Source organism: Bufo bufo, chromosome 3 (assembly GCF_905171765.1).
Source record: "Bufo bufo chromosome 3, aBufBuf1.1, whole genome shotgun sequence".
In the NCBI taxonomy this organism is placed as follows: domain Eukaryota; kingdom Metazoa; phylum Chordata; class Amphibia; order Anura; family Bufonidae; genus Bufo; species Bufo bufo.
Genome location: NC_053391.1, coordinates 367,255,388 through 367,269,554, shown reverse-complemented (window position 1 = coordinate 367,269,554; position 14,167 = coordinate 367,255,388).

The following is a 14,167-nucleotide window of genomic DNA, read 5'->3' as shown; positions in this document are numbered from 1 at the left end:
TCTATTTCTCATTAATGCAATTAACTAGTCAACCAATCACATGGCAGTTGCTTCAATGCATTTAAGGATGTGGTCCTGGTCAAGACAATCTCCTGAACTCCAAACTGAATGTCAGAATGGGAAAGAAAGGTGATTTAAGCAATTTTGAGCGTGGCATGGTTGTTGGTGCCAGACGGGCCGGTCTGAGTATTTCACAATCTGCTCAGTTACTGGGATTTTCATGCACAACCATTTCTAGGGTTTACAAAGAGTGGTGTGAAAAGGGAAAAACATCCAGTATGCGGCAGTCCTGTGGGCAAAAATGCCTTGTGGATGCTAGAGGTCAAAGGAGAATGGGCCGACTGATTCAAGCTGATAGAAGAGCAAGGTTGACTGAAATAACCACTCGTTACAACCGAGGTATGCAGCAAAGCATTTGTGAAGCCACAACACGCACAACCTTGAGGCGGATGGGCTACAACAGCAGAAGACCCCACCGGGTACCACTCATCTCTACTACAAATAGGAAAAAGTGGCTACAATTTGCACAAGCTCACCAAAATTGGACTGTTGAAGACTGGAATAATGTTGCCTGGTCTGATGAGTCTCGATTTCTGTTGAGACATTCAAATGGTAGAGTCCGAATTTGGCGCAAACAGAATGAGAACATGTATCCATCCTCTGATGGCTACTTCCAGCAGGATAATGCACCATGTCACAAAGCTCGAATCATTTCAAATTGGTTTCTGAACATGACAATGAGTTCACTGTACTAAAATGGCCCCCACAGTCACCAGATCTCAACCCAATAGAGCATCTTGGGATGTGGTGGAACGGGAGCTTCGTGCCCTGGATGTGCATCCCTCAAATCTCCATCAACTGCAAGATGCTATCCTATCAATATGGGCCAACATTTCTAAAGAATGCTATCAGCACCTTGTTGAATCAATGCCACGTAGAATTAAGGCAGTTCTGAAGGCAAAAGGGGGTCCAACACCGTATTAGTATGGTGTTCCTAATAATTCTTTAGGTGAGTGTATATCTGATCCAGATGTCATAACTAAAGCAAATGGTGGGACCATATATCAAAAATACAAAATCTTTATTAAATAATACATATATAAGGATCAGGAGAGGAAAAAGGCAAGCTGCAAAAAGATACAAAGAAAAGCGAGGGGCAAAACCTCACTGAATAACCGTATCCACCATATGCCCCACAGTATGATATAACAATGCCAGACATATAGCTATATTAACATCCCTGTATAGATAATGGATGGCACAGAAATATACTAAAGTTTTGCTGAACAGAGAGTATAATAAATCCCTACTGAGCAAAATGAATAAACTAGACTGTCAAATAGGGAGTCAAAGGTAAGCTTGATGCAAGAAACAAAGTATACTGACCATACATAAAACAAGGGTATACCATATAGAGTATTTGGAAAATAGAAAACCACCGACCTCAAAGTAAAGCCGAGGTAAGTATAGACACTATGGCATACTTAGGTATATCCACAATCAAGTTATACAGTGAACATACCCTGGGACATGGTAACAGTAGAGGTTTGGAGCCCCACGCGCAGGAACCTCAACGCGCGTTTCACCCTGAAGGCTGACGAAGCCAAGAAACTACTCCTAATAGCACAAAATACAAATATATTAAAAAATAAATATATCCAGAAAACAGACAGCACAGCCAGTAGAAAAAACTGTGGTTATTCACCCATGTGGTACAGTGAGGCAACGTTTCGGCTCAAACACAGAGCCTTTCTCAAGCATGAAACACAAGTGAAGTGCAAGGTATAAATAGCTCAAACAATTCATAAAAAGAATAATTACATGATTAAAAGGTGGAGCAATCAATATACATGATAATATTAAAAAAGACCATGATACATAATAAATACAAGTGAGAAACAACATAATGTGATACATGATTATAGTCACAAAGACATAATTGCATATAAAATTAATTAACAGTGAATATACCTACAAAAAAAAATATAATCGATAAGTGAGACCAATTAGACACAAGTGCTGTGTATCCTAATAATGATGATAAGATGTCAGGGGGTGGGACATAGGAATAAAACATAAACATACCCATCAGATATACTGTGAATCCACATGCAATCGGCCGCCAAACTCGGCGTGTGATAACTTACAATGCGCAAGCGCCAGGTTGCGTCAGGAGTATGTGACTCGATGCCGTCAGTGGAGCATGCGTATCACCTGCCTCCCCCTTCTCCGACCACAGCGCAGCAAGTCACAAGAACTAAATCCCAGAGCGCATGCCCATGTGATGTCATAACAGGCAGCGCCATATTGGATATTGGCAAGATGGCCCAGAGTTATTTTACATTATGATAACGGCATGCAGGAGGACAATGGTAGAGAGGGGATACTCCTTGTCAGGGGGGTACACCCTCCTCATCAATGGGCATACAATGTGAGCACGATCTGCACTGCCATGCAAATCATACAACATCGCCCCATATGAACCTCGTAACGCAGCCAGAAACAGGGGTCTCCTGAAAACTCTGGGACATTATAATAGATGCGCAATGACACAACCCTGGAAAATGACAAAAATAAAAGTAAAACAATCAATTCACGATAGCATGGGAACACAATATTATTCCGCAGGGCATTGCATGTTCCTTCTCCATATGGCCCCACCTCATTCATCCAAAATTCTGTAAAAACAAAGAAAAGACCATAAATATATGTTAATATGGCTTACTTGTGTTCAAAAAAGCGTGCACCCACTCAGGATGTAGAAAAAGACATATACACATTGTCATCATGGGGCAAACCAATCCTCTATGTATACATCCCAGGGTTATAGTCAATATTAAGACCATTGGGTTTAAGACATTTCAATGTATGAATTTTCTTTAATAGCAAAATTTGATTACCTCCTCGCTTAGGTGGGGGGATGTGATCAATAATTCAGCATTTTAACTCACTCTCTGAATGATTAAAATCAGAAAAATGTTTAGGAATGGGCAAATCTTGACGTTTTTTCCTGATCGCATACCGATGGTTGTTAAGGCTACTTTCACACTTGCGTTTGGGGTTCCGCTTGTGAGATCCGTTTGAGGGCTCTCACAAGCGGCCCTGAACGGATCCGTTCATCCCCAATGCATTCTGAATGGATAAGGATCCGTTCAGAATGCATCAGTTTGGCTCCGTTCCGCCTCCATTCCGCCCTGATTGGGTGCTGCCAGGCAGCAGGGGCCAGACCCCCCTCCCTCCCCAGTATTAAAAGCATTGGTGGCCAGTTTGGCCCCCCCCTCCCTCCCTCCCCAGTATTAAAAGCATTGGTGGCCAGTGCGCCCCCCCCCTCCCTCCCTCCCTCCCCAGTATTAAAAGCATTGGTGGCCAGTGCGGCCCTCCTCTCCCTCCCTCCAAAGTATTAAAAGCATTGGTGGCCAGTGCGGCCCCCCCCTCCCTCCCTCCCCAGTATTAAAAGCATTGGTGGCCAGTGCGCCCCCCCTCCCTCCCTCCCTCCCTAGTATTAAAAGCATTGGTGGCAGTGGCCACAGGCTAGCAAACCCCCCCCCCCATCATTGGTGGCAGCGGAGCGACATTTCCGATCAGAGTCCCAGTTTAATCGCTGGGGCTCCGATCGGTTACCATGGCAGCCAGGACGACAGGTAAGTGACAGGTCTGTGTGATGCGCACTGGCCACCAATGCTTTTAATACTGGGGAGGGAGGGGGGTCTGGCAGCACCCGATCAGGGGGCTGAGATCCGCACAATTAACCCCTCAGGTGCGGCACCTGAGGGGCTAATTGTGCGCATCACAGCCCCCAGTAAGAGATCGGGTGCTGCCAGGCAGCAGGGGGCAGTTATGTACACAGTTCTTAGTATATTCTAACTTGAAGCGTCCCCATCACCATGAGAACGCCTCTGTGTTAGAATATACTGTCGGATCTGAGTTTTCATGATTGTGAAAACTCAGATCTGAAAAAGCTGTTATGCAGACGGATCCGCACTGAACGGATACCATCGTTTGCATTATAGGTGTGGATCCATCTGTGCAGATACCAGATGGATCCGCACCTAACGCAAGTGTGAAAGTAGCCTTAGGCGAGTCTTCAGATCTGTAGATGTCTCGCCCACATACAGTAATTTGCAAGGACAGGTTAAAACATAAATAACAAAGTTGGAATTGCACGTAAGATAAAAAGGTATCGAATACCTAATATCTGTCACTGGATGTATAAAAAAATCTGCCCTTGTAAATATGTCTACAATTAACACAATTGGGACAAGGGAAACAACCCTGACTCCGCTGGGTCAATGTGCTCTGTGTCACTCTGGGACCAGGACCAATGTCTGCTCTCACCAATTGATCACGCAGATTTCTTGATCTGCGATAAGAGAAAAGGGATGGGGACCTAAATTCAGGAATTTGACCAAGGCAACCTCCCAAAATGCCCCAATGTTTCTTGATGATATGGTTAATTGCATTGCTGTGTTCAGTATATCTAGAAATAAATGGAATCCTAGTATGGGACTCCTTTACTTCTTTCCTCATCAGTGTTTTCTTCCTATCCATCGCATATGTTTTATCAATTTGAGACTTCAATAGCCTGGGGGGGGGTAACCCCTTTGTACAAATTTATTGACCATAATATTTAGTGTATCATCAAGTACATCAGGGTCAGAGACAATCCTTTTGGCTCTCAAGAACTGGGAAAAAGGTAGGTGTTTTACCATATTACGTGGGTGACTACTATCAAAACACAGAAGGGTATTCTTGTCTGTTGGTTTAGTAAATAAGTAAGTGTGTAATTGTCCTTCATGGTATCTGACAGTAGTGTCCAGGAATTGAATCTCAGTATCTCAGTGTACAAGGGTAAATTGCAACTCCTTGTTCACACTGTTCAAATAAGTTTGAAAGTCCATCAATTGGGAGCAGTCACCAGTCCAGATGAGGAAAATGTCGTCAATGTATCTCCACCACCGCAGCACATGACTGCGCTGGTGGGACACATAGACGACATCCTCCTCAAAACATCTCATAAATATATTAGCATATCTAGGTACTACATTCGATCCCATAGTCACACCCCTTTTTTGCTTGTAAAACACGTCCTGAAAAAGAAAATAGTTGTACCTCAAAATAATATTGGGAAGATCTATAATGAACTCGCAGGTGTAGTAAGAGAAGACATATCCAACATACGTCTAACAGCCATGATACCTAGATCATGGTCAATAGAGGTATATAAAGATGTCACGTCAAAAGACACCAAATGTACAGAATGTATGTGCCCATGTCGAAGCACGTTCCACCTGCTGGCTTCATCAGGAGGTGTCTAATGATTAAAATGGCTAGGTATATACTGTATATAGGCAACTAATCCAGGACATTGATAAAGGATGCAATTAGGCTCACCTGAAACATGCAAGGCGGCACAACAGCATGGTGATGCGCTCCACCAGTCCGTGCTCACATCATGGCGAGCTTCTGGGTCATGTGGTGTCCGAAGTAAACGCCAGGCACACTTGATCCCGGCTGCAAGTCAATTTGGCGTGTCCCGGCCGGTGGAACGCAGCCCACCAGAGATGTGTGTTTACGTATGAAAAGGGAGCAGCCTGTCTACATGATATAGGTACTAGAGCCCATAAATTAGATAAACATATATAATTTGTGTAACATGATACAATTCCACATGTGTGTCTATATAACAATTGATGAAATATACATATGAACTAAACCTAGAAAAGAATATACGGTAATCACAATAAAAATAAAAAAAAATGCACATGACTGTGATAAATATTCATGTGAGAAACCAAATCACATTCATAATAATATATGATTTTATGTAAAAGAATACAAGTGTGTTACAATTTAAAGTGACAGTGCATGATTATGTATAAAAAAAATTATACATTTAAAGTGACAGTGCATGAACAATAAACAAACCATGATTATAATCAAAACAGTGCCAAAATATATGTTAGTAGGGCCGTATATAAATAGATGTTCCCAAACTTCATTTCAGTTATTATAAAGCATAGATGTAAATTTGCCATAAGGCTAAAATGGGGTCAATGTTCTTGAAAAAGAATTAAAAAAAAAGAAACATTATAATAAAAAATAATATATACACCTAACAAATGAATTAAAAAACGCCTATTATATGAAGGATTTGAAGTTGACCGCCTCATGGGATCACCGCGTTCAATGAGACGATCCATTTTGTCTCTTTTTTTCAATAAGGCTTTTTGGAGGTCTCCCCCTCTAGAGCCTAAATAAACCCTATTGATCCCTCTCACTCTTAATCCATTAGGATTACTGTTATGGTATTTGCGAAAATGCCTCGGGATATTCTGTAGTTTGTCAATAGCATCACCTGTCACTTTACCTCCGGCTATCATTTTGTTAACATGCTCTAATATCCTGACCTTGAGAGATCTGGAGGTCATACCTACATAAATCAACCCACATGGGCATGTAGCATAATAAATCACAGCTTCCGTAAGACAAGTGATGTTATGGACAATTTTATATTGATGACCTCCACTTGAATCATTAAATGTTGTTGCTCTGATCATATACTTGCAAGCTGCACATTTCCCACAGGAATATAAGCCCCATTTTTGACTCCTGCTGCCAAAAGGGCAACTAGCTTTTGGAGGAATATAATGACTGGAGGTCAGAATATCCTTCAAATGACAAGCCTGTCTCCATGTAATAGATGGGTATGGGCGCAATGTAGAGGCCAAATCTCTGTCAGACAGTAACATAGGCCAATGCCGTGGAAAAGATAACATATCTCTCTCTAATTCCCACTGAACGTTGTAATGAATCTAGTTTTTTGATCAAATTGTTGTTATTGTTTCTGTTTGCTTACCAATAGGGATTTTCTGTCAGTCTGCCATGATCTCTGGTAGCCCTTTTGAATATCTTTGAAATTATATCCACATTCCTGGAATCGTTTTGAAAGGAGGGTTGCCTGGTTTTCACAATTGTTTTCAGTAGAACAAATACGATTAAGTCTCAGAAATTGACCCACTGGAATAGTTTTGCGAATCTTAGGATAATGGGAAGAAGTTGAATGTAGAAGAGAGTTGGTTGTTGTAGCTTTCCTAAAAATATCAGTAGGAAGGAAGCCTTTAGTATTTTTTAAATCAGAATATCAAGAAATTCAGCCTGTTGTGGGCTGATATGCCATGTTAGGCCTCTTTCACACTTGCGTTGTCCGGATCCGGCGTGTACTCCACTTGCCGGAATTACACGCCGGATCCGGAAAAACGCAAGTGTACTGAAAGCATTTGAAGACGGAACCGTCTTCCAAATGCGTTCAGTGTTACTATGGCACCCAGGACGCTATTAAAGTCCTGGTTGCCATAGTAGTAGTGGGGAGCAGTATACTTACAGTCCGTGCGGCTCCCGGGGCGCTCCAGAGTGACGTCAGAGCGCCCCATGCGCATGGATGACGTGATCCATGTGATCACATGATCCATGCGCTTGGGGCGCCCTGACGTCACTCTGGAGCGCCCGGGGAGCCGCACGGACGGTAAGTATACTGCTCCCCCGCTCCCCGCTACACTTTACCATGGCTGCCAGGACTTTAGCGTCCCGGCAGCCATGGTAATCACTCTGAAGAAGCTAAATGTCGGCTCCGGCAATGCGCCGAAACGACGTTTAGCTTAAGGCCGGATCCGGATCAATGCCTTTAAATGGGCATTAATTCCGGATCCGGCCTTGCGGCAAGTGTTCCGGATTTTTGGCCGGAGCAAAAAGCGCAGCATGCTGCGGTATTTTCTCCGGCCAAAAAACGTTCCGTTCCGGAACTGAAGACATCCTGATGCATCCTGATGCATCCTGAACGGATTTCTCTCCATTCAGAATGCATTAGGATAATCCTGATCAGGATTCTTCCGGCATAGAGCCCCGACGACGGAACTCTATGCCCGAAGACAAGAACGCAAGTGTGAAAGAGCCCTTAATCTGATATTCTAATCATTCGAATTCAGCTGTTCCAAAAACATCATCAAGTGTGACGACGAGCCTTACCAGATGAATTTAAAAATATATATATATAAATTAAATAAATATAGGATGTTTTTAAGTCTTGGTTGACTTCTTGTTTAATATGGTATCATCTTTTCATTGTGGAGTGTCCTTATTATTACTTTGGAATCGTTTAGCGGCTGTCTCTGGTCTTTAGCTGTGTTTTGTCCTGTGTCCTGGAGCTTTTTGTTTCACTTCATGTTTCACTTCATGTTGCAACATGGGCCTTTGAGGTTATTGTTGGATTATGGTCTGTGTCATGTGGCTCTTGACGCCCATTTGGCTTAAATGCCGTTTGGTTTAGCGGCTAGGACGTGTGGTTTAATAGAAGCTACTCTGTTGCTCCGAGTTTAGGTGATTTATTTGCAGTTTTGGAATCACAGGTTCAGTTCCCACCAATGATGACAACATCTGACAAAAAAAAAATGTTGCCTTTGACTTTTGCCTTAGCATCTGTGACATCTGCCTTAACTCATGTAACTTTTGCCCTTGTGTTTGTGATGTCGGCTTAGTGCCTGTTTGGCTATTTACCTGTGACTTCTGCTCCTCTGTGTTTGGGCCTGCTGCCTCTGAGCTTTGGCTTACTACCTCTGAGCTTTGGCTTACAGCCGTTTCAGCTTTAGCTTTTAACCTCTGAACTTTAGCTTACAGTCATTGAGCTTTGGCTTATAGCCTCTGAGCCTTGGTGTTCTGCTTATCAGCCTTGTCTGAACTGTGACCATCTGTTTCGGCGCTGTACCTGTGTGCTTTGGCCTTTTGTACCTGTGTGCTTTGGCTTTTTGTACCTGTGTGCTTTGGCATTTTGTGCCTGTGTGCTTTGGCCTTTTGTGCCTGTGTGCTTTGGCCTTTTGTGCCTCTGTGCTTTGGCCTTTGTCAGCCTGCGTTGGCTTTTTGGCCTGTGTGCTCCTCAGCCTTCGACTTCTGTGCCACGGCTTCTGTGCTTTGGTGTTTTCTCGATAGGAAAGAAAATTTCTAGAAAAATAATAATAACAATTTGTTTCTAGCAAACATGCTATGTTGGGGTTTGATACTTAAGCTGGTCTCTTTTAAAGAGGACCTTTCACAGGTCCTGACATTATCATGTAAATAGCTGGCAGGTTAGTGCATACTAATGGCATGTGAGATCGCTTACTATTTTTCCTATGTGCTGCTTCGTTCCCCCGCTGTGCCCCCAGTACTTGTTTCCCACCTGGTATGTAAATCCATACCAAGGCTGTGACGCTCTCCACTGCAAATGGCGAGCTCACAGCCAGGGAGAAAGAGACGCCCTGTGAGAAACACGGCCGTCTCCTCCTCCCTGTACCTATGGTATGGATTTACATACAGGGCGTTCCCCCGCTGTGCCCCCCCCGTACTGGTTTCCCGCCTGGTATGTAAATCCATACCATTGGTACAGGGAGGAGACGGCCGTGTGTCTCTTTGTCCCTGGCTGTGAGCTCGCCATTCGCAGCGAAGAGCTTCACAGCCAGGGAGAAACATGGCCGTCTCCTCCTCCCTGTACCAATTGTATGGATTTACATACCAGGCGGGAAACCGGTACGGGGGGGCACAGCGGGGTACCAAAGCAGAGCATAGGAAAAATAGTAAGCGATCTCACATGCCATTAATATGCACTACCCTGTCAGCAATTTACATGACATTAAAAACCTTTTTAGTTTGGTCCCTCCCAAAAGTTAATACTTTGGTGTTATCTTAAGGGTAGTGTTGTGGAGACAACTGGGGAAAAGTACAATTACACTTATTGGTACTTGGCTTTCTAGGAAATCTCCACGATAGCACCTATAGTTTCCTACCATATCTTTTGCCTGATTGAAGTATTGTTATCATTTTTATAACTTCTGCCTTGGAGGTTGCTGGTATATCACTGAAGGGGGAGGATGGGGAGGGCTGGGCAATCTCTCAAGCATGTTGTTGTGGAGACTTCCTAGAAAGCCAATTACCAGTAAGTGTAATTGTATGTTTCTCAGAGGAACCTGGTGTTCCTGTACAGGTGGTGCTTTCTAACGGTTATGTTATGGTGTATCAGAATGGCAAGTCTCACGCACAAGCGACAGTTATTGGAAATGAATATTTGCAGAAATGGTCAATCTTGATTATTGGCCCATATAAAGGTTTCGGCGATTACCCAATGAATGAACAAATACTTGCTCATCCGATGATCATGACTTTCAGCTGGCAACAAAAATCTATGTTTCTGGTCAGCAGTTTGCCCTGTATGAACAGTCACCTACTCTCCAGAAACAGTGAAACTATATGGAGAAGGGCTCACTTTTCCCCGTACAGAGGAGATGATTGCTGCATGTAAATGCAGCTCTCTTCATCCTGACAGTCAGGCAATTATCAGGAATCTTTTGTCCGTTCCTAATAATTGCCTGCTAAATTGGTCAATGTAAAAGGAAGGGTATGTGCACAATCTGGAATCTGTGGCAGAAATCAGAGGTTGACCATCAGATTTCTGTGGCAGATTTGCAGTTGTATGTACTGCATATCCTCATGCAGATTTAACCTCATCCAAAACCAGAGACCTGCCACTTTTTTTCTGGAACACATATTTCAAATCTATGTCATATAAGCTATGGTGCGGATTTCCCATTGACAAAACTATGGGTGGATTTGAAGAGGATTCCTTGCAGAGTTTGCCATGAAATATGAACACTCAAAAAGTATAAGAAGTATAAGCCAGCTCACCAGTTACCAGAGCATGCACGAATGTACAGGAAACACTGTACATGATACATGTACAGAGACGCATTTCGGCTAACACAAGTAGCCTTAGTCATAGCATGTGTTAGCCGAAATGCCTCAACTGTACACTGTTCTGGATTTTAAGTAATTTGCTAATGAAGATTCGGAAACTTGGATGCTGGAGCCCTTCTGCATTTTCTTCAACACTAAAGGAGTGTCTAAAAAAATGTATGTAAGTAGAGTGCTTCAAGAACCTAGGTATTTATTTAGTGCTTCATATTGCTAGTCATAATAGTGAGACAACTGGTAGTACTTTTTCCTCACTAATTTATTGTTAGACCTAGTGCACTCTCAACTTTTATGATTAGAAAAAAAAAAATTTCCATGTTTTTGGAATACATGGGCATGTAAAATTATAGATTGTGTCGGGCTCTAAAAATAGTGGCTATAAGTTACCACAAAGACAACCTACTTTCACGTAAGAAATGCAAAACAAGGGGCGTGGCCTGACTGGGGATGTGAGTGGACGTGCAGAGCTGAGCTCCCAGCTGAACATCCTGTAATTCATTCTTCTCCCTGTCCATCTGGGGCTGTAACGGCTCACCGATACAACGAAGTGCTTCGCCAGGGGTCCTGCTACCGTACCGCTCCGCCATGCGCCGTCAAAAGGCCAAAGAGAAGAAGGGAAATGACGGTGAAAGAGCCACCCCAGCAAGGCAAGATGGCGCCGGACAGTTAGTGAAGCTGCTGGATGTGGCAACACGACTGGAAAAGTTTTCTCACACCGCTGAATCTGTTCATCCTGCGCTGGCCCTGAACGCATACGCTGCCGCTGTTAAGAGGAATCCTCCAGTGCCTCCATCGCAAGATGACAACATTTCAGAGGACTCTGAGGTCAGTGATCTTAATGGCAAGATGGCAGCCTCAGCTGGATCCGGGTGCGGCATGTCAGTGGTTGGACTCCACTGAAAAGGATTTAAGGGAGGGCCCTTAATCTGCTGATTGCCACAAGTTATTCTGCTATCACCTTCTACCTTTTGTCTATATGGACAGTTGATAAATGCGGGGTCATGTTGTTGGTTAGATGCCTGCACATAATCGTGTGGGGGGCAGACTGAGTGTATGAGTCAATGATTTGCCCAGTACCGGAGACGGCATGTCCTTTTCATCAGTTAGGAGCGTTATACTATAAGGGGGAGATCTGATATATGCTAGCATAGCCGGGAATGTATGCCACTTGCTAGTTTTTATTTAACGTTCCCCTTGTTTGCTATTGCATATTTGTTTGTATTCCCCAAGTTCAGGAAATTATTTTCCCCAGGGCTTCACATGTATGTGAAATGTCTTTATTTGTTGTGTATGGGTTGGGGAGGGGGAGGGGGGGTGGGAGGGACTGTGAGACCTTATTGACTAGACACCAGTGGTTATATGTGTATGGCCGGGGCGAGGCTGCTTACGGTCCTGTACTGCTATGGTTAACTGTCCTGCGTTTCATTACCAAATGATACTAGTGGCCGTTTATATACCTCCCCCATATTCCTGTGAAGTTCTCAAAAAAGTATTATCTTTCACTTCCAAATTTCCAGATCAGCCAGTTCTCATAATTGGTGATTTTAATATGTTCTTGGACAAATACCTAGATAAATTCCAATCTGATAGTGGGGCCTCTGGCCCTTCTCTATCCTCATTAGCCAAGACGCTCGCTGAAATAGACTTGTATGATTTGTGGAGGTCCAGAAATCCGGGTGTGAAGCAATACTCCTGCTACTCGTCATCACATAGTTCTCTTTCTAGGATAGATCTCGCTGTGGGATCTAAGGGAGTGTTAGATAAGGTCCAGGATGTTAGGTACTTACCCCGTAGTATTTCTGACCACTCGCCGTTATTGGTAGTACTGGATTTAGGGAGAGAGTTATTGGGTCCAAGACAGCCATGGCGACTAAACCCTTTTTGGATCCAGTTAGTTGATACTGGTACTGTGATATCTGCTACTCTGACTGACTTTTTTACCAATAATGAAGGTCCAGCTAGTCACTCCATTATCTGGGATACAATGAAAGCTTATATTAGAGGGATATAAATTAAACGGATTAGTTCCCATAAAACTAAAAGCAGGGCACTTACGACAGAACTGCTGGATAGAGTTCAGACTACGGAAACTAAGTACATCTCTGACCCCTCCCTAGAAAATTCCTCGCACTGGACGGAGGCGCAAAATCTACTGAAGGAACATTTGATTAGTAGGCCCTGGATACATTAATTGGGTAAAATTGCTCTATAGTCAACCGAGAGCTAGGCTGCGAATAAATGGTAAGCTATCCCCAATGATGACACTGGAGAGAGGCACCAGGCAGGGATGCCCTTTGTCACCCCTCCTGTTTGCCATTGCTATAGAGCCCCTGGCTTGTATTTTGCGTTCTACGCCACTGATTCGAGGTCTGGAGAGGGGGACGGTGGAGGAAAGACTCTCGCTATATGCGGACGATATGTTATTATATGTGGGTGATCTGACATCATGAATAGATCCCATTATATTGGTAATCTCAGACTTTGGAAAACAGTCTGGTTTATTAATCAATTGGAATAAGTCAATAAGTCATTCTTCCGCTGTCCCCTCTTCCGGAATCTCTTTGCTTAGATCATGTTAACCTGAAAGTGGTCTCCTCCTTTAAATATCTTGGAGTCACTATTTCAGTACAGCCCCGATCTTATGTAGCAAATAACCTAGTACCACTAATGGATAGATTTAAACAGAAAGCGATCACCTGGCATAAGCTTCCATTGTCAATGATAGGTAGAGGTAATCTTCTTAAGATGATATGGATGCCGCAATTGCTCTACATATTGCATAACTCACCAGTATGGATTCCCATGCATTATTATTATAAGTTACAGAGAATATTTAGATGCTTGTTATGGAAAAATAAAAATAGTAGAATCCGATATGAAACATTACAGCGTGGTAAAGAAGCAGGGGGGCTGGCGTTACCTAACCCCTTTATATATTTCTTAGCAGCTCAGTTGCAACACATTAAGGGCTGGGGGTCCCTGAGAGAGATGGGAAGATGTGGGGAATTGGTGAAGTGGGCATCTGGGGTCTGCCAGCCTATTTCGATTATGGAGAAAGATTTACCTGACTCTTTTAAACCCCTCCCAGTAGTAGGATTAATGAGGAGGGTCTGGGGAAAAGTTAGGGAAATTCTGGGTGTTCAGGAACTATTGGACCTGTCTCCTGTTTGGAATAACCCTCATTTAATAGAATTGTCCAAACTTCTGATTGGAAACGTAAAGGACTATGGAATTTAGGTCAACTATATTCACAAGGTATCCTAAAACAATTTGCACAACTTTACACTGAATATAGCCTAGTGTCTACCCATTTCTTTAAATACCTTCAGTTAAGGCACGCTATTAGTTCGCAGGATAAAGTGCGCACCCTACAATTTGGATCACATCTGATGCT